This window comes from Moschus berezovskii, chromosome 17 (genome assembly GCF_049115385.1).
Source record: "Moschus berezovskii isolate FMDL1 chromosome 17, NW_MosBer_1.0, whole genome shotgun sequence".
Taxonomy (NCBI): domain Eukaryota; kingdom Metazoa; phylum Chordata; class Mammalia; order Artiodactyla; family Moschidae; genus Moschus; species Moschus berezovskii.
The window spans coordinates 45,581,791-45,603,689 of record NC_142476.1 but is presented as its reverse complement, the minus strand read 5'-3'; the positions used below and the strand labels follow the sequence as shown (position 1 = coordinate 45,603,689).

At 43.3% G+C, this 21,899-nt stretch overlaps 1 protein-coding gene and 1 long non-coding RNA gene across 3 annotated transcripts in view; both read right to left on the bottom strand.

The window, feature by feature from the left end:
- Positions 1 to 21,899, bottom strand: part of CAMTA1 (calmodulin binding transcription activator 1) — a 989,569-nt gene that overhangs the window by 873,200 nt on the left and 94,470 nt on the right. The window lies entirely within an intron of this gene.
- Positions 296 to 18,433, bottom strand: LOC148775145 (uncharacterized). The gene is made up of 3 exons (XR_016039618.1): positions 2,718 to 18,433; positions 2,434 to 2,511; positions 296 to 2,156 (listed from the first exon to the last, which is right to left on the bottom strand). It is a non-coding gene; the product is annotated as an uncharacterized LOC148775145 (long non-coding RNA).

The following is a 21,899-nucleotide window of genomic DNA, read 5'->3' as shown; positions in this document are numbered from 1 at the left end:
TACCGAATAAACCTGTGCTGGCCCCAGGCAAATAATAACTGTGTGAGAATATTTCACAGAGCACCTTCCTCCCCAACTCCCTTTAGGGAGAAGACTGCCGTGCTCAAAAACCAGGGGGAAGGGAAATGAAATTAAAAATACATTGAAGTAACGGCCACTAAGTGGGGAGGGGAAGCAGATTTCTGAGCCAACTTCCAAACTCCTGTGTCTCTGGTGTGCCTTTGAGACAATCTCACTCTGCCTTCTGTTGCTTAAATTCTAATTATTAAAGGCATCAGTGAAAAATGCCCGCTCCACCAGGGCCACATCCCTGACCGTCCTTCCTTGCTGTGTCAGTAGAGTAGAGAAGCCAGCTACAATAGGGTCCCTTCTCTGGCTCCAAGTTCCACTTCATTTAAGGCCAGAAGAGGGACCACAGCCCACCCACAGCCCTGCCAGGAGCAAGGAAGGAGCAGACACGACTGTTCTTGGTGTGGAAGACAATTCCTCTGTAAGGAGACCAGACTTCCCATCTCTTGTGGGAAGACTCCAGGCAGGGCGTGGGTTTCTCCCCAGTCTCCTTCCCACCCCTCCTCCGGAGAAGTCTGGGAGAGTTGGATTGCCAGGACCACTTGGACATGACATAAACAGGCAATCCCTCTTCTTAGCATCGACGCTGGAAGGCATCCAGATCCCAGAGTGGTCCTTTCTGGTCGTCCGAAGAGATGGTGGATGAGCCCAAGGGCTCATGCTCCAGAGCAGGCGAGGCGCTCCCATGGCCAGAGCGCAGACACTCGGGTGGGACTTGCAACACCAGGTCCATCTGCATCCCTTGGGGTGCCTGGAGGAGCAGGGAATGTGGAAGCACAGAGCCCTTACCGAAGGGGAAGGTGGGTGCTCCCACCAGGCAACGATGCTGTTCCATAACCCTGCATGAGCGCCTCTGTGTACGAGACCCTGTGTCTGGGCCCAGAACACACGAGTGAGAAATTCAGGTGCCATCACCAACGTGTGCAAACAGACACACTCACAGATTAGTAATAAAAAAACACATCAAGCACCACATAAACCTGAAGCTGAGAACAATCTATTCTACCAGGGGACAAGGACAACATGGGAGAGAAACTGGAACTGAAACTTACAGGTTCTCCCATCACCCAGGTGCAGACAAGGCGGGCAATACACAGACCAAGGGCTTCAAGGTTATTCTAAGGAACTGGGGCTTTACCCTGCAGAGTGGGGGTGACTGAAGGCAGAAGCGGGTTGTAGAGAAAGCGGGTGCAAAGCAGGGAGACCCAGGAACAGGTCAAGGGGTCATGGGGGCCCACTCTGGGGCAATGGTGGGAGGGAAGGAAAAGACAGGAAAGGGGGAGGGACATGGAAAGACCAGTAGAAGCTACAGGTTTTCATCCACTGACGCCGGGGGGGCCACCCAAGGCACTGAGGAGCAGCAGGCCTGGACTACTGGTCTCGGATCCAGAAGTAGAACCAGAGGATGCCACAGCTGGGGGTGAGGAGCTTGGTTTGGATGGTGAGTGCGAAGAGTTCAGTACACAACATGAAATACAGACTTGAAACTCAGGAGAGGCAGGGCCTAAAGATACAGATGTGGCGTCATGAGCGTACACAGGGAAACAGAGTCCTCTCACAATAGAAAAGAGGGCCAAGGACACACACAGAGGCCCTGGAATCTCCAAGGGGAGGCAGGAGAAAGGCAGGGTCTGCACAGTGAGCAGCAGAGAGAACAGTGCCCCAGACCAAGGAAGAGGAGGTTTTCCTTTGAGACAGAAAAGGATAATTAACGTCAACAGTTGCTGCAGAGAAGCCAGGAAGGATGAGGGCTGGAAACTGGCCATGGGATTTGGTCACGAAGCATTCTCAGTGAATCCTAAAATGAGAAGGTTCCAGGGAATGGGTGGGGAGGCAGAGCCCGACTTCTACGGTCAAGGAGAAGATGGGAAGGGAAGTGGAAAGAGAACTGCAGCAGGAAAGGTTTGAGAGAAACCTTACATACAGTGAGAACGACAGCACATTTGTGAGTAGTGGGGACAGAGCGATACAGAGTAGATACCGAGATATCTTACTAGCTTCTGCTTAGAAGAGAAGCGTGAGCTGCAGGTAACTCGGGAACTGTCCCATAGTGGTGATGGCTGAAGCCACACCCGCAGAAAACATGCCTACGGAGAACAAAAGGAAAGACAAAAAACAAGGACCCTGATGTTTAAGAGGAGCTGGGCAAGAGCTTCTTTTCCAATTCCCATCCCCCACATCCAGCTCACTCCATAAGGCCGGAATTCCAGCCACATTTGCTTCTAGAAGGGGTTCCCCAATGATTAAGGCACATGGGAAATCTTCATGTTTTTGTTCTTTGCAACACTGAGGCTCTATAAATGGTAAACGGGTAAATGAAGGCAGGTCCTATAGGACCCAGGGTCAAAACCACAGGTTACTTACCTCTCCCCTTGATATTCTGAAGCTTTGAGCCAGGTCAAATCAATCAGAAGTTGAGCCTTCCCTCGTAACTCCAGAATACTGGATAACATCAACATCATGTACCAAACAGAAACATGTGTGTTATGCGAAAGGCACATCATGATAACCAAACAGAACAAATGGCTAAAAAAAAATCAGGACTCAATAAAATGTTGAGTGAGCTCCTAAAATACTTTCACTAACGTATAATTAACATACAATAAAATGTACAGATCTTAAACTGTTCCACAAGTTTTAACAACTACCTGTGCTCATGTGATCACAGCTCCAATCCGCATTTAGTTCTTTCTTCATTACCCAGGAAGCTTCCCCAGTCTTCCCAGTCACTTCCCCTCCCTGCACACTTAACCACCACAGACTGGTTTGTACTTCTTTTGTTTTCTAGTTCCATCCATATGGTTGAATCAGCAGTTCATTCTTCTTACAGCTCAGTGGTATACCTTTGTGATAATAATTTATTTACCCCATTTTCAGATAATGGATATGTGGGCTGTTTCCAGTCTGGGGCTTTGTATAAACATTCCTCTGCAAGTCCTTTCATGAACGTATATTTTCTTCTAAGTAGTGGAATTGCTGGATCACAGTGCAGATGTTCAGTTTCATAGAAAGTGCCAAACAAGTCTCCAAATAGGTTGCTGTACCACTGAATGCTTGTAATAGTCCACAATCTCACTGATATTTGATGTTGGTGGTCTTTCTCATCTGAGCCATTCTAATAGGTGGTATCTCATGGTGATTTTAATCCGTATCCCCTGATGAGTGAGATGTCGAGCACCTTTCCACACGTCTATTGCCCATTTGGGGATCTTGTGAAGTGCCTACACAAAGTGCGTAGGTGTATATATTCTGACAAACAGAGTTGTATAACCACAACCATAATCAAAATATACAGATTTCTGTCATCCCCAAAAATTCCCATGTGCTCTTCTCAGCCAGCACCCCTCCATCTCCAATCCCCAGCAACCACTGATCTGTTTTATTTCCAAATAGTTCTACCTTTTCCAGAATATCAGGTAGAACAATGTGGAAACAAAAGATTTCCTGTTGAGTCTGGCTTCTTCTCACTACAAAGAATGCTTGTGAGATCTGGCCATGTTGTATCAGTTTCTTTTTATTGCTGACAGTATTCCAAGGAAGATGGTGATTCATTCACCACTTGAATGAATGACATTTGGGTTTTCAGCTACTAGAAATCACGAAAAGAGCCACTGTCAACATAACTTCTCATTCTCTCAGGTAAATAGCTAGCAGTCGGACTGTTGGGTCATACTATAAGTACAGATTTAAGATTTTCTTAAACATTTTAAAGCGTCTGGTCAAATCTCTTGCTCAGGTCTAAACTGGGTTGTTTTCACTTTATTGAGTCTTAAGCGCTCTCCACATGCCCTGGATGTAAGTCCTTCATGAGACATACGCTTGCAAAAGTTTCCCCCCAGCCTGTGGCTTGTCTTTCCACCATCTTAACAGTATCTTTGGAAGAACAGAATTTTAAAATTTTGATGAAGTCTGAAATCCATTTTCTTTCTCTTGCGGATTGTGCTAAAAAATCTTTGCTTGTTCCAGAGTCACAAAATTTTTTTTCTTCTGGAAGCTTTCAAGTTTTAGAATCTAAACGTAGGCCTATAATCCATTTTGAGTTCATTTTTATATACGGTCCAAGATAAGCGTTGAGGTTCATGTTTTTTGCATACAATGTCTCACTGTTCCATTAGAATTTGTTGAAAACACCATCCTTTCTCCATTGAATTGCCTTTGCACCTTTGTCGAAAATCAACTGACCATGTATGTGTGGGTCTATTTCTGGACCATCTATTCTGTCCCATTGATCTCTGTGTCTATCCCTCTACAATACTACACTGTCTTGATTACAGGAGCTTTATAGGAAGTCCTGAAAATCAGGCAATACAATCTTCTAGCTTTGTTCTTTTTCAAACTTGATTTGGTTTTTCTAGCTCCTTTGTATTTCCATATAAACTTTATAATCAGCTTGTCTGAATTTTGACTGGGATGGCACAGAATTCATAAATCAATTTAACGAAAAAAACACATCTTAACAAAACTGAATCTCTCAATCCACAGTAGAGTCCACCATTTACGTAAATCTTCTCTCATTTCTCTCAGCAATGTTTTGTAGTTTTCAGTGAAGTCTTACACTCATTTACTTAGTTTTATTCTAAGATGTTTGATGTTTTTGAAACTACTGTAAATGGTACTGATTAAATTTCTTCCTTTTCCCCCAATATATAAAAATACAACTGACTTTGTATCTTGCAGCCTGTTGAATCCACTCATTCTTTCTTGTGGCACAAATACATATATTCCCCAGGATTTTTCATAGTCATGTTGTTTGCAAACACAGGTTACATTCTGGAGTTAGATTACTTTGTCTGAAACTACAATGGATATGTGCTTTTCAATGATTGGAAAGGGTTCAAAATTTCATTTAAAAAAAAAAGCCTTGGAGAAATTTCACTTAATTTGTGATGGCAAATTTTTATCTCTGAGTTTTATTTCCTGCTCTTGCTAGATTAACATCCTCTTACAAGTGAGGTGGGGAGGCTATGTGGCTATGTGGCAGGGGGATGCCATCATTGGGGAATTTAGGCATTCCTTCCAGACATCACCTCATTCCCCAGTGTGGTACCAATGCCAGCAACAAGCCTGGAGAACACCCGCAGCCCAGGAATGAAGCCGAGGTCTCAGTGCATCTCCACCCTCTACTGCTGCTGCTGCTGCTGCTGCGAAGTCACTTCAGTCGTGTCCGACTCTGTGTGACCCCATAGACGGCAGCCAACCAGACTCCGCCGTCCCTGGGATTCTCCAGGCAAGAACACTGGAGTGGGTTGCCATTTCCTTCTCCCCACCCTCTACTACCCTCTATTAAATGTTGGATTTCACATGTGATTTTTCAAAGAGCTCTGGGGAGTGGAGCTGTCAATGGCCTTTTTTCCACCAGCACACGAGGCATGTAATAAGGTCTCGATGACAAGTAACCAGTAATCCAATGATAATAAACACATAGTAGGGTTTGAAATGTAAAAACTGGGACTTCCCTGGTGGACCAGTGGTTAAGACTCCACGCTTTCACTGCAGGGGGCATGGATTCAATCCCTGGTCGAGGAACTAAGATCTCACACGCTGCTTGGTGTGACCAAAAATTAAAATTTAAAAAAAAAAAAGAAATGTAAAACCTTGAACAAGGAGGCACCATCAAGTTCACCAAGTTTATGGCTCAACTACTCAAGTCCACAGAAACAAGGAAACAGATCAACTGATGAAAGACTTGACAGAGGACTGTATTTTAAATGTATTCCTGCCACCGTCTGATTTTTTCCATCCTGCATCCTTATATAATTTGACTAAAGTCTTCAGATACATCTGTGGTGTCAACACTAGGATCTGTCTGAAGTTAATTATTATCTCCATTACAAAAGTCAAGTAATTATTTATCAAGCTACTGTTTTTGCCCAATCGTCTCAGGCATGATGTCTTTATTATGAGGTGGTGAGACTATGTATGTGTGTGCGCTTCTGTGTTATGCATATAATTTTTAACTCAGGAATAACTCTAGAGCACTCTGCTGCCATTCTATCAAATGCAAGGCAAGTGATTGCCGAGTTCCCAATTATGTTCAACCTTAAATCACACTGTTTGGTCTGGTTGTATATCCAGCCCTACAGGGAGTTGTGCAAAGGCATATATTTGGCAAGCTTTCAAACCACGGCTACAAAACATGCGCTGAAGAAAATGATTCAAAATATTAAGAAAGCAGTCATTTATTTTAGAAAGCCTGTTCACGTGAGACAATAAGCTGCTTCCCAGAATAGGCTCCATCCATCAGGAAAACACTATGAGCCAGCACACGCTGGCTGGAGCCTGCCTCTCAGCCGCCACATGGCCGTGATTATGATCCATCATCCACGGCGCATCCAAGGTGGATAAGCAGCTGGCCACACTTTCATGATGGCGGCCGAGCTGTCAAGGATGGCAAACCCTCTGCTACCGTGGAGAAGCGCCCCAGGCACAGATGACCTCATGGACCCTAGACACCTACCTGATTTTCCCTATGGATCCTCATGGAAGCACTCTGTGGCACTTGGACACAGAATGAGAATGGAAACCAGGAACATTCTGGTGCTTGGTCTAGATGAACTTCTTCATTGAAAAATAATACTTTGAACAAAACAAACCAGGGGCTCCACGGCAACCAGGTACCTGTTATCAACCAGGCGGTCTGCTATATGATAAAACGTTAATAATGTCCATCTAGTCAAAGCTATGATTTTTCCAGTAGTCACATATGGATGTGAGAGTTGGACCATAAGGAAGGCAGAGCACCAAAGAATTGATGCTTTTGAACTGTGGTGTTGGAGAAGACTCTTGAGAGTCCCTTGGACTGCAAGGAGATCAAACCAGTCAATCCTGAAGGAAATCAACACTGAATATCCACCGGAAGGACTGATGCTGAAGCTGAAGCTCCAATACTTTGGCCACCTGATGCAAAGAGCCGACTCACTGGAAAAGACCCTGATGTTGGGAAAGATTGAGGGCAGGAGGAGAAGGGGGCAACAGAGGATGAGATGGTTGGATGGCATCACCGACTCAAAGGACATGAGTTTGAGCAAACTCCAGGAGTTGGCGAAGGACAGGGAAGCCTGGCATGCTGCAGTCCATGGGGTCACAAAGAGTGGGACACAACTTAATGACTGAACAACAATGTCCTAGGGATCAGGCTAGCTGGGCCATTAAGCTTGGACAACTGAAACAAAAGAGATTCTGAGATGAGACTCAAGAAAATCTCATTCCAGTGTCTTTCCTGAATGCCCACTGGAAACTTGTACCACCCAAGGGGCCAACTGACAAGCCAATTCCATTCAGGATAATGGTTCCCAAGGACCAGCCTGTTCTCTCACCATCTATGAGCTTTAACTTATCTGCCGGAAAGAATTTATATCTTCTCCTTCCATCATTCCAACCTGAGGAATGGGCAACAGATGAATCTTGTAAAGTTAGATAATAATTGTGTGTGTGTGCGCACGCGCGTGTGCTCACATGTTCAACTCTTTGTGAACCCATGGACTGCAGCCTGCCAGGCTCCTCTGTCCATGAAATTCTCCCGGCAAGAATATTGGAATGGGTTGCCATTCCCTACTCCAGGGAATCTTCCTGACCCAGGGATCAAAACTGTCTCTCTTTTGTCTCCTGTATTGGCAGGCAATTCTTTACCACTAGCACCACCTGGATAACAATTAGTTTTCTCTAAATCAGGACACACTAAAATTTAACAAATACTTAAGTTTCTCAACCCACTTAAGGAAGTGTTTAATAAGCCAACCACAGTGCCAAAACAAGGAATACAAAACTGCATTTTATTAGCTTAACCACTGGAATCTCAACTTCCCTAAGGCAATGACTTCGAATCTGTGGGGCTTTTCTGATACCACCAAACACAGCACCTGCAATGAGGAGGAAAGTTATGTACTGATGGACAGCCAGGAATTTCTGCAAATATCTAAGACAGGACTTACTAGAAAAGGACAGCCATGAAGCTTGTGAGCTGGAAATCATTTAGGATCTTTTAAGGGTAAGAAAGGAAAAATGAACAATCGAAAATAAATAAGTGGCTTTCCCTTGCTAATATCCAAGGCCAGTGAAATGCAACCAGTGTGTCTGTCTAGGGGGCCAACCTCACTTTTTCAAGCTGGAATAAGGGGCCCCATTTCATTTTCAAGCAATTAAATAACAAGGTCCATAGACACTAAATGTGTGTCAAGCACACTGTCAAGTGTACCATAAACACTTATTTTTTAATAATCCACAAGGGAAAGTCAAGGCCCTTCATATTCTTAAAGAGATTACTGACCACTAATGGGCAAGTATGTATGGTAACATGTTTAGCATATTCAGTTGACTAAACCATCAAGTTAATTTCAAAAGCAATAAAAAAAAAGGGTTGAATTAGGAGAGTGAGACAGTTCGGGGGATACAGTGGATGGTTTCTAATGTTTGTTATCAGAGAAGAGTGGCTCCAGTAGAGAGAGCCTTACTCAGTGTTCAGTAACCAGGAAACCAATGATGGACAGGCACTCCCAATGTTTCTCCCTGCTACTAGCAGACCCCAAACACACGCCAGCAACTCATCATGGGAACACTGCCGTGTCACCCACTTCTTACAAAGAAGACCCTCCATAAACTGGTCAAAACCTGTCTTCCAGCCCGATCTACCCAGCTTCAACTCACATCCCTCAATCCAGCATAGGTGGGCCGTTTCTCAGCTCTGCCCACATCCTGCTTGAACTATTCTCCATCCAGGCAAGGGGGACCAGGCAACCCAGTACCTGGACTTGGGTGGCATTAGGCTCCGTCACACAGAGATGGGAGAGGCTGTCTTCAATCAATTCTGATGAGCCAATGCACAAAAACAACTCAATCCCTCCTGCTCTGGGGCTTTATCCATAGGTTTTGATTCTAAAAAGGCCCATGTCACCATAAACTAAATGACAAGTTACTGTTTTTACTCATACAACCCAACCACCGTAACAATGTGCTGATAAAGATAGCAACGCACACAGGAAGCCGCACGGGGGTGCTTCTGCCTAATTAGCAGACGGGCCTCCCGGGTTCTACAACCCAGTCCCCAACTAGCACATTGGAGACCAAAGTAAATGCTTCAACTGACAAGGGAAGTGGCCTCATATGCTTGAGATGCGGTGAGTTGGAAATATGAGTCTTTTCTCCCTAAGGAAGCTGAACGTGAAAGGTTCAATGAACTACTTCCAGGAACCATCACCAACTTTCTAGGTATCAGCAGACTTTCCACATTTTACTCCTAAATATCTGAGATGTCAACAGGAGGAAACCCCAAGAACAAAAGGAAAGTACCCACTGAAGTTCAGATTTCTGCAAATACGGTATCTTAGCAGATTTGTCCCCTCATCCCAGAATGAACACTGAACACTGAAAGCTCCCCCGTCACGCTCATGAGAAAGATGCTATAGCAGAAATCACAAAAAATGAGCCTGTCTCTCAAGCTGCGCAAGAGTGAGTCAGGGAGGCAGTCGAGGAGGTCAAGCACCCCTGATGGGCTCTCACCATGAGCCAAGAATACAGGCATCGTTAACTTCTTGTGGGGGATGGGGAGGGGACCATGCTCACTCACATCCTTCTCAGGACACAAGCTGATGTTTAAGTATAGCCACTCTGTGAAGCCTAGGATTTCAACTTCCAGTGTCTAAAGACAAGATTTACAGCAGTATCTTTTCAATGGTACTTCAAGCCACCTGGGGACTGTCCTTCCAGGTGCCCAGTTATACCAGGTCAGAGTACCCTAGTAACACTGGTGATTTCTGGGGTTCCTTGCCTGCATCCAACTTTATCACTGATGATCTGTGAATTTACGGGCACTTCCAGCTGAGCAGACAAGGGCCCTGTCCTAAGAGCCTGCATTCTAGTGGGGTAGGGAGGGGAAGATAAAACATTTCAGACACTAACAAATGCTATTAAAAATACACACACACACACAAAACCTGCCGGATGACAGAATGAGGGACGCTGTGCTAGGCTGGGCTGTCCGGGGAGGGCCTCTCTAGGAGACGACATTTGAGTGACATCAAGAAGCCAGCATGGCAGGAGGGGAAGAAGGGAAGGGCACCCACACAGAAGAAACAGCCAAGGAGAGAGAAGCATGCTTGGTGCATTCTGGGTGCAGAAAGCATCAGTGGGCCCAGGAGGGCCAACGTCAGGAAGTGTAAGCCCGGCAGGACCAGACCTCGCAGGCCAACTTCATGCCAAATGGATGGAAAGTCAGCTCAGGGTTCAAGCAAGTTAGTGACCTCCTCTTAATTATATTCTGAATAACTGACCCTGGCCCCGCCCAGGGAGACAAGGAGGTCACCTGGGAACAGGTGGCAGACGTCCAGGCAAAGAAAATGAGGGCAGTGGACTCAGGAGGCACCATGGAGATGTGGAACGTGAAAGAGGTCCTGGAAGGGGAAGTGAAGGACTTCCAGACAGAGTCCACATCTGGGGTTGGGGGAAATGGCAAAATCAAAGACACTTCTGAGCTTCTGACTTGAAGCACTGGTGAACTTGGCTGTTGGCCCTCATCTTCACTGTCTCCGGGCTCTTTCCACTGATAGTGAACTTCAACCTGCACCAGCCACCTTTTGACAGTTTACAGAGGTCACTGCACTTGCTCCAAAACTGAAAGGCAACCTCAGGAACTAATACAATCTGCTCCAAGATGAAAGGTAAGGAAGTTCCAGCCTAAAGGAGAGTCAACAGAGTCCAGAGAAGGGGCCTGAGCTACTCACCCTCCTCCACCCACAACATTGCCCCCTCCACTGAACTGTTTCCTGGCTCTGCCCAGGCCCTCCATGCAAGAAGTGGCTCTCAAAGGGTTTTCAGCTTCCTTTAACCGGGCTTTTTTTTTTCCCCCCACTTGGTTCACATATTGTTATTTTATCTTCAATTTTTTACCTGAGCTGCATGGCATGTGGAATCTTAGTTCCCCAACCAGGGATCAAACTTGGGCTATCTGTATTGGAAGCACAGTCTTAACCACTGGACTGCCAGGGAAGTCCCCTAACCAGGCTTTATAAAAAACAGATACTTTTTCTCCCTTAAGTTTGTCACCATTTAAAATGCTGTGCTGGTTAGCAGTAATTATGTAAATGCAAGCAGCCATGTCTATTTTTAAAGGGGAACCCCATTTTGCATTCTTACTTCCTATGTTTAAAATAGCTAGTCCAGCGATGTTTTCACTTTATTCAAACTGTTTGTGTGGACTTAAATACAGGTTCGGCGGAAACCAAAGCGAGTCACACGTTTGCTTTCTATTAAACATCTAAATCAGAAGATTAAAAACCTATTTTACATTTAACAGAAAGAAACCATCAAATCAGCACAGCAACAGTCTCACAGTATTTCCTGCCGAGCATGGCTGAGGTCTGAGAGGTAATCAATTTTGGAAGGGAGGGCTGGGTTTCTTTAAACTCTTCAAAAAGGGAAAAATACATCTGAGCAAACCTTTAATTATAGTATCTTCCAAAGAACTTACAAAGCCTTTATTCTTTCCAAACCTAATGCTTTTTAAAGGCAAGTCTTGCCCCTTAATTCCACATGAAATATTCAGTCTAGCATAATTAAATTTTATTCCATGCTATTTTTGTTGGGTTCACAGAAATAGAGGGTGGTAGCATCTTTAAAACAAACTTGCTAGCAACTTCACTTTCACAGGGAATGGTCGGTTCTCAAAACTGAACTTAAAATGCAAATTCCACTCCAAAGGCATATTTCAGCCCAGCACAGATGGGTGGGTTGTCACACTCAACCTGCAAAGAGATCACTGGCCCTTCCTCTCCTCCACTCACTAAACTGTACTTGCCACAAGGTACCTCTGAACACAGATCTCATTTTTCAACATGTAAACATTGGGGCCTAGTTTAATTTTTCATGTGAATCTATCTGGTAGGTAAATAAAGCAGAAAAGAAAAAGGGAAAGAAGTACCCATCCATTGCTAAAAGACATGTATAATCTGAATTAATATTTAGGTAACTATACCATTTCCATTTGTGGGGAGTCAGCTTGATGTTTTTGGACATTATTCTTGTTAGCATAACCAAAATCTTAACCTCTTTTCCAATCAGTGTCAGTAAGCTACATGTGAACACAAAACGCCTCTCGAACTGGTTACCCAGATCACAGAACTCAAAAAAACAGAAGTGGTAATACACCAGCCACAGGAAGCCAAGGACCCCATCTTGTCTAACCTCCCCGGCATCAGTCCCATGGGAGGCCCTCCGATGGAACAGAACCCTGTTATAATGTGCATCTCCCCCACAAATGTACATGGGAAGCAGAAATGCTCATTTTCCATTCTGCACTCGTATCAATAGGGACCGTCCCAGATTAACGGTGACCCAACCTCAGTCCAGTCAAACGGTCCCGTTTTGTAACTTCCCAAAAGGCACCAAACCTGAAGAGGGTCACCAAAACAACGACAACAAAGGTTTTTTTATTAAGTGACATCCGATATTGCTATAAGGCAGCAGCTTGCCCACCCGGTGCTAGGCGCCATCAGAAAAACCACCAAGGATGTACCCCAGATGCTGTTCCAATTCAGAGCTGCCAGGCTAGAACCAGGCAAATACTCAACATGCTTTGTCAGCATTAAAAAAAACAAAAAAAAGATCATTCTTTAATAAGACTGTTAGAACTTTAAAATATTAAAATGTATCTTAAATTTTTTAATTAAAAAATAAAATATATCTTAATTCTTATACTTTACTTTGGCTTTATGGGTTCATCTATGATATACTGATTTTATTTTTTTGGCTGTGAAAGGTCTTAGCTGTGTCATGCAGTATGCAAACTCTCAGTGTGGAGTGTGGGATCTAGTTCCCTCACCAGGAACTGAATCTGGGCCCCTGCACTGGGAATGCAGAGTCTTAGCCACTGGACCAGCAGGAAATTCCCTATGTCATTGATTTTAAAAAAGACCACCCACCGAACTCAGCCAAGTGGTTGGTGAGAACTTAACAGCCTGAGAAAAGCTGTCACTACAGCCACCAATGGGTTCCTCTGAACTCGTGGCTCCAGAAGAGTTAAGTGAGCTGCAGAAAATGGAGATGTAGCCAAAACCCAAACCAAACAAATGTGACACAAAATTAAACTTTCATGCCACAGAAACAGGTATTCGAATGTAAAGTATTTACCCCAACTTATCTGCAAAAGATTTCTTTGAGACTCATTTTTGTTTTCTGTTCAGACCTAATAAATGTTTAAGTAAGATGTTCTGCTAGCTTTTCAAGAACCTGGCCCATTTATCACTTTTTCAAACTACAGCATCTTCTCATTCTAACATCTCAGCGGCTCCTGCAGAAAAGATGCAGAGTCGCGGTGTCTCTGCAGCACAGGATGCCCCTCGGCAGAGGTTGCAGATTCACTGGGGCCTGCAGAGGCTCAGCGCCGCACACACCAGGGACCCCCAGGGGCGGAAATGGGGAGATTTCTGTTAAATTGAGCTTAATATTTCATAACACTCAGGAAGGGGCTGGGCTGAAACAAAATACATAAGCTGTCGATTATGTATTGAAGAACTGCTGTCCATATTAAAAATATAAAACGGATCACTGGGGTGAAGTTGGCCAAATTATTTTTTTCTTTTCTCTTTTTTTTTTCATACAGACCATTCACTTATGAATGTGTAAAACTCAAGAAAGTCCATATCGCTCCTACAACATGTCGAAAGTGCCTCAGAATTCACACAATACCAACTTTCTCATGGCTCTGGTTAAATTACATATACCAGTTTATAACAAATGGCAAAATCTGTAACTCTGTTCAAAGTTTTAAAAGATTACTTAAGAATATTTTTTTCAATTAATTTTTATTGGAGGATAATTGCTTTACAATGTTGTGTTAGTTTCTGCTGTACAACAAAGTGAGTCAGCTATACGTATACATATATCCCCTCTATTTTGGATTTCCTTCCCATTAAGGTCACCACAGAGCACTGAGTAGAGTTCTCTGAGCTATACTGAAGGTCCTCATTAGTTATCTATTTTATACATAGTGGTGTATATACATCAATCCCAATCTCCCATTCATCCCACTGCCCCCACTTTCCTCTCTTGGTAGCCATGCCTTTGTTCTCGGAGTCTGTGTCTCTATTTCTGCTTTGCATATAAGATCACCTATGCCATTTTTCTAGATCCCACATATATGCAGTAATATATGCTATTTATTCTTCTGACTTAGGAAGTTACCCAACTCAAATGGGAGGAAAGCATCTCCACAGCCACGTCCCTGCAGGGGTGCTGGGCAGACAAGGGTGGAGGGCCAGGCTACGTCTGCAGGGCCTCTCTACTAAACTTTGACCCCAACTCCTGCTACGTGACCTCAACCAGGGGTTGACAAAGCTCTCCCTGCCTCCCTCAGGATTGCTAAGAAACCAAATAATGTGGAATCATTTTCTTAAAACTGTAAAGGCACGTAAAATTTGAGTTGTTATTGTTTTTTATTTATATCATAATGCTACTTATAGATTATTGATATATTAAAACTAGTCAGTGAATTTTTAACTGGGAAACCCTGCAAGTTTCTTTCTCTATTTCTGAATATTAGAAATATTTAGGCATCAGCAGTGGGAGGTCGGTAGTTAATACATACAGCTGATTCACTTCATTGTACAGCAGAAACTAACAAAACACTGTAAAGCAATTATATTCCAATTAAAAAAAAAAAACCTCAAAGAAAATGTGTATGCTTCTACTTTGACTTAAACTATGATGGCATGAGCAGCAGCTCTGAGATTGGCAAAAATGCCCAGTTGAAATAATGACATAAACTACCTATTCTGTCTTTCCTTTGGTTGCATAGCTATAAACAGAGAAACTATTTAGGTGTTAAGATCCTGGAAAATCAAAGGTTATTCTAATGTCAAATGGCCACAGACAAGGACCAAGGTAAAAACAGAAAGGTGGGTTTGAAAGCAAATGCCCCATCTACAGTGAAACCTGAGGTATTAAAGGCAATCATTTTGGCTTTAGGAAAGCACTAAGTTGGCATGTAAAGCCAAATCTGATCAAAGTTCCCAGGGATTGTACATGAAAGTCACCAGGAAACTCCACAGTATAGAAGTAAGGCCTGCAGGAGAAACTAGGGGAGGAGTATATGACAACTCTGTACCATTTTTGCAATTTTGCTATAATATAAAATTATTCCAAAATGAAAAGGTCTGTTGTCAAAGTGACCTTTTAAATTTAAAAAGGGGGAGAGAAACTTTATTTTGAGGAAAAAAAGGAAACTTATATATTTAATAGCACTCTGTCCAGTTCAGTTCAAGGCTTTTTCACATATCAACTCATTTCAACCTCACAACCACATCTTGACACAGCTCAGAATCAACAGCAGAAGCCCCACCTCACAGCAAAAGAAACTCATAAAAAAAACGATTTCCCCAGGAGATCCCATAGCTTTTCAGAGGTGGAGGTGGGACCCAGTTCCTGGCCTGCCGGATCCCAAAGCCCAAGGTATAATCCAGCCTGGCCAAGGGACGTCAGTGGGAAAGGTGGGGCTGCCCTCTAGGGAAGATGGAGGGGGGACACGGACATCCACCTGATTCCAATACGCTCAGTTGTTCAGTCTTGTCCAATCTGCGATACTATGGACTGCAGTGCACCAGGGTTCCCTGGCCTTCACCATCTCCCGGAGTTTGCTCAAATTCATGTCCACTGTGTTGTCAGCTGTACAGTGAGTCACCCAGAGACCACCACTCTAGGAGGAGACCTGGGCCCCTCTTTGAACAAGCAAGTTAAGAGATGTGTCTAAAAACGGAGGTCCTGGTGCCCCGTGGAAAATCTTAATCCTGGTATACTTTCTTACAATAAATTCACTTGAAAATGCTTTCCCCCAGAAATCATCCCACAAGCTAATAAGCTTCTAAAGAAGGCTCCCTGGAAGACTGTTTCTAGTGAACTCAGGGCCACAGCTCCATGGAGTAGGAAACTGATCAGCACATAAAAAGTACGGAGTGACAGGTGGGCATAAACCAACCACCATGCAACTATTCTAAACACACCAAAAAGAAAAGCTCAGAGAAAAACAGTGATAAGGTGACTCCTCTTGAGAAAAGCCATCTGAAGGCTGGTGGGTCAGCCCTCTCTGCCTGGCATTCTGTGTGCCACCAGAGGGCACTAACTCATGTCATCGCTCTGGAAATCCTCAGGTCACACACTGAACTGCAGGAAGGTTGAATGAAAGCTAGACTTCAAATCAATGAAAGGATAAATCTGACAGGGCCTTTAAGTACTTGGTGGCCATAAATTTCAATTTAATTCCATAAAACTTAGAAGTGCACAGATGATGTGCAGAGTATGCTAAAAAACAGTAAGCTAATTGACACTTCAGATTTATGAAAATAACGGATTTCAAAATAACGTTAAGAGATACACATTTGCTTCTGCATCTTTTGTCACTGCGGTTGTCATTTGGATAACACGCCCCAGCAGCTCCAACATGTGTATACAAAGCAGCACAAAGAAAAACACTTTTAGCTACTTCGTTACTTTAAAAAGCCTCTCTTCACTGAATTACAAATGGACATTTACCATAATAAAATTATAGTACAGTTTATTATGCATGATTAAAACATGATTTAATCTTTTGTACTAAAACCCCTGTAAGAATAAATAGCGAACATTTACCGGCGCTCATTATGCCCTAGGTTGCTATTCTGAGCACATTACACTTATTTAATACTCACAACGTCCCTCTGAGAGGCTGTAAAATTCTATTTTAGTAAAAAGTTCAACCTTGCATTTCTTGAAGGCAATCAGGAATTTTTCTTTACATCTGTGTCTACCATCAATGATTTATTTGTCCACAAGACTGAAAATGCAGATCTGTGAGTTCTGTCTCATTAACTCCCTTCTGTAATTATTTCTTCACCCCAGAATTCGTACTTCTTATGCTTCCATGGGACAGTAAGATTACATAATCAAAAGAATTCAGCAAAAAGTTTAATGAAAAATGCATTTATGCTCTGAAACAGATTTTTGGGTTTTTTTTTGCTTTGTGGTACATTAAAAAAAAAAAAAACCTAGCTTTAGCTTTTCACACTTAATTTAAGAGAAACTGAAACATATTTAGTTCTACTAGAAATGCTGGCCACTTCTCCATGTGACACAAAATTCAAGTTCAATTGGGCCTGCTTTCCCTGCTTTTAGTTGATTTCTTCAGTATCCAATAAATAACCAGAGTTTAGACTGAAATAAACAAAACCGGACCAATAAAATACGCTACCCTGAAAAGAAGTTTCAGCTCTTTAAATAATTTGTCACAACTTGGAGACACAAATAAACTCACCTTGAGATAAAGGCCCACATCACAGGGTACTATCTCCTTGGTTTTTTGTTCTTTGTATTTAAAACAAAAGAAAAGAAAGAAAGAAAAAGAGAAAAAACACACAACCTCCTCAAAGAACAACATCTTCAGGAAAAATATCAATATTCTGGTCTATGCCAACATGCAAAGAATAAAGACGGTGCGCCTGTCACATTCATGAAGGTAATCTGGAACAAAAGTGCCCTGTTACTATCACCTAAACAAATGCCTCCCAGTTCCCTCTGTATCTCTGTTAATGTCCATTTGATTTACAAAATATTTTGGTTTATCTTGTTTATTTGATGCCAAATTTTATTGTTATTAAATATCAAGAAAAAATTTTCATTCCTATTTTCAACCTCCCTATTTTTGTTTTTTGATGCTTCTTTCCAGCCTCTCATCAGGTGTCTTGATGTTAAAATATCCCAGAGACATGACTTACGTTTTTCCTACATCTATGTCTTCTACATCTTCATCAGGAGGCACGGACAATTTAACATATAGAAAGTTTTATTATAATCTTAACTCTGAGGCCTGATATGTACCCTCTAACCAGTCCAACAGTCATTTCAATTACAACAAAGTTTTTCTATTCCTCCCCCCAAATTTCACTGCTTTATCATTCTGAGAAGTCATGTAAAAGAGGTATATTAAAGGAAAACATTCAGGAAGGATGAGATGCCCACTCACCCGCTGGGCAGCATGGACTTAAGACTCCACACTGTAGGTTTTGTCCTGGGCTCTGGGGACACTGGGTGCACATGACAGAGGCCTTGCCCTGCTCTCATGGAGCTTCCATTCTCCCGGAGTCAGACAGGGACCAACAAACAGATCATCACTCTTACATAAAGGGCAGCTCCCTAAGGGGTCTGACAGTGGATGTGGGTGTACAGGTGGGTGGTCACACAGGCGTCTGTGACCAGATGACACGTGGACAGAGACTCCCCTCTCTCTGAGCTAAGTCAGGCCCAAGATCTCTTTCATAACTCTGAATGAAGCAAGACTGGGTCACTTTAATCTATTTCATTTTTAGTAACATTCAAATCAAATTAATGTCGGGTTTTGAGTACAATTAATTCACTAATAGAACTGCTCTTGAAGCCAGACATGGCGCTGGCAGGATGGCCACGCTCTCCCTACGAGCTCTGCCAGCTCTCACTCCAGTGGCAGCCCTCCCGGCTCCGGCTCTGTGGCTCCCTCTTCTCGCCGCGCCCATGAACAAGTGTGTGGTGAGAGCCTGAAATAAATAAGTGTAAAGTGGGTCAAGACCATCGCTTCTATTTCTGTTTTCAACTGAAGAAAATGTGCCCCATTTCCTGAGGCAGAGAGGAGCGAGCTGGGTAAAAGCAAACTGAAGTCTATACTAAACACTTACATATATACATACAGTACACACATATAAGTAACACACACTACTATATACAGAGACACTCCCACACGCCTGACTTATTTCCCTGTGGTAACTCAAAATTGGTTCTTTCCATAATCATGACAGTGTAACTTTTACTGGGTTGTAGGTTGTATCGAGGCCACAAAATTTTTTTAAAGGGTCAAATTAAAAATTTAAAGTTTCAAAGATGATCAAGGTTCAGACTCAATTTACACTAATTTCAGAAGAATTTTTTACTGACTCGGCATATTCAGTAAACTACTTCGGTTTGTTTTGTTTTTTTCTAACAGAGTGTCCCAGGGGAGTCATTATGTACAATCAGCTCTCTAATTCAGATGAACGTGTCTAAGTACATATTGATACAGCACAACACAATGCTTCAAGAGGCTCCCCTGCTAGCAACTATTAGTTGAAGCACAGGACTAAAAAGGTGAACTTAAATTGAATTCCCAGCACTTCCAATCGTCATTTCCTTGGCCAGTTTCACAGGTTAGAAAAACTTTTTTAATTTCAAAGGATACTGAATGAGGCAAAGAACTAGCAGTTTCAAATCATGGAAGATGCTAGTGATAAGCTACATAGGTGGTTCCTACAGTGTCCTCAAAACTACCCAAATGCACATGGATGCAGAAAGAAAGCCTTGAAAATCTGTTCTCCGGAAATCTACCTCTTCCTTACCTCCCTTGCTCAAGTACCTTCAGGGGGAAGAGCCATAAAGTCAGCGATCTGGGGTCAAACACTGAACACTGTGCTTATGAATCTTAACAGGGCAAGTTGGGAACGCAGTGTTGGGGAGAGAAGTGAAAAAGTCAGTCGCTCAGGCTCCTCTTCCATGGAATTCTCCAGAAAAGAACACCAGAGTGGGTAGTCATCCCCTTCTCCAGGGGATCTTCCCCAGAGACTGAACCCAGGTCTCCCGTGTTGCAGGTGGATTCTTTACCGTCTGAGTCCCAGGGGAAGGAGGAGATGCTGCCTAATTTGTTTTTCAAATTTGGGACTGTTTTCCAACCAAACCTCACACTGACTGACTACAAACCTTACTAGTGAATTCCAGTGACTCAAGGTAAAGTAAAAACGAACCATCATATTCAGGCATGTGTCTAAGGCTGAGAGATCAGTCAATTTCACAAGACTTGAAGGCAGTCCTGAAAAGGACACATCACAAAAAGAAAAGCGCTTCTTCCAGGGGAAGTTCTCATGAAATTTATGGTCTATTTTCCTAGGTGCTATTCAATTATATAACTAGTTAATTAAGACACCAGAACAACAAATGGAAGATTTCATGACAGCCAAATTTGAACTTTATATATGCAGATATTTTTAACATAAAATGTGACTGTCTCCAGGGAATCAGACAGCAGCATCTAACTTGTTTTCTGTTGCTCTTTGCACATTTGCTTTCTGTTACCCAAATTTTGAGATCTGTATGAATATGGGATTTTCCAGGCAAGAACACTAGAGTGGGTTGCCATTTCCTCCTCCAGGGGATCTTCCCAACCCAGGGATTGAACTGGCATCTCTTAGTTCTCCTGCACTGGCAGGCAGGTTCTTTACCACTAGCACCACCTGGAAAGCCCCTGTATGAACAAAGACAGTATTCATTCTCTTCCCTCAAAACAGTTATTAAGTTTACCTCTTTGACTTGAAGGTACATGACCCCAGTGTCACTTGCCCACTCACCCACCCACAGCCATATGCAGTTACTGGGCTGGGTGCTATGGAAGTGGAAACAGGTGGGGCCCAGCACCTGCTCCAACCAGAGAGCTCAGGGTTTAGTGAATTAAAGACACCAATACCAAGGGAAATTACAGCGCGATGTGGCAAGGACCCTCAGAGGGATGCGGAAGGCAGTGCCCATGAGGGAACCAGCAGGACCGGCTGTGCAGAAAGCGTGTGGAGAAGGGACCACTGGGCTGGCCTAGAGGACAGCCTGTCAGATAAAGCCGAAGTGCAGAGGAAGGGCCCGGGTAGAGAAAGAGACTGAGCATGTGAAAGGACAGATGTGGGTGGGGAGGGTGAGGATAGGGGGTGAGATGTGGCTGCTGGAGGCACGTTGCACTTGATCACGAAGGGCTGTGGGGTCTGGTATTTCTCTACCTGAACCTAGAGCTACAGGGCTTCCCAGGTAGCTCAGCAGTAAAGAACCTGCTTATCAATGCAGGAGACATGGGCTCAATCACTGGGTCAGGAAGATCCCCTGGGGGAGGAAATGGCAACCCACTCCGGTATCTTGCCTGGAGAATTCCATGGACAGAGGAGCCTGGCAGGCTATATATACTCCATGGGGTCACAGAGAGTCAGATACGACTGAGCGACTAAACCAGCACCACCACCCACATCTATATCCAGAGATGGGAGTGTCAGGTTAATGGATACTGCATTAGTAAAGGCAAACCTGGCTGACAGCGCACAGAACCATCCAGAGAGCCGGCCTGCATGTAGGTTCCTTGTCCCTGTACAAGGGAGGGGCAACTGCTTGCCCACATCAGGCCAGACATCTGCCCTGGTTAAGGTTCCACTGGCGTCACTGGTTAAAGCGTACATTTCTGAAGGAATAACTTACAAATTTAAAAGTTACATTTTGGATTTTCTGAGCCAAGAATTACAGGAAGAGCATGACAGGTGACTGGGTCTAAATTTTAAAAATGCACAAAAGTCCAAAAGCTCATCTTCGTGGTCTCCTAGACACGCTGACCTTTACTTTCAAAGAATGTAGAATTGTGCATGTACCAAATTAAGTAATTACGCTAATGATGCTTTTAAAAAGCTAGTCCTGTGGTTCTCTTACATAACTCTCTTATAATTTACAAATTCCATTATAAAATACTTCTTCCTTTGCTGGGATACATTCCAGTCCGTTCATCATAAAGATTTATGTGTAAAGGAGTGACTTTCTAAACAAAACACCACTTACTGAGCAGGAAAACCTCAAGACAAACTGTAATTAAGTCATTAATGTTATTTTAATTTCCTGCTTAATTTCCAGCTCTTGGTATTCATTTCCGTATCAGATGGAAAACATTTTAATTAGAATAAAGACAGTTTAAGAAAACTTATGCAGTGAGTAAGCTTTCATTATTACTAAATTGTGTCTATTGAGTCTTGTCTTTTGTATGAACACAGTGGGCGAGAAGGCCACGATACTTATTT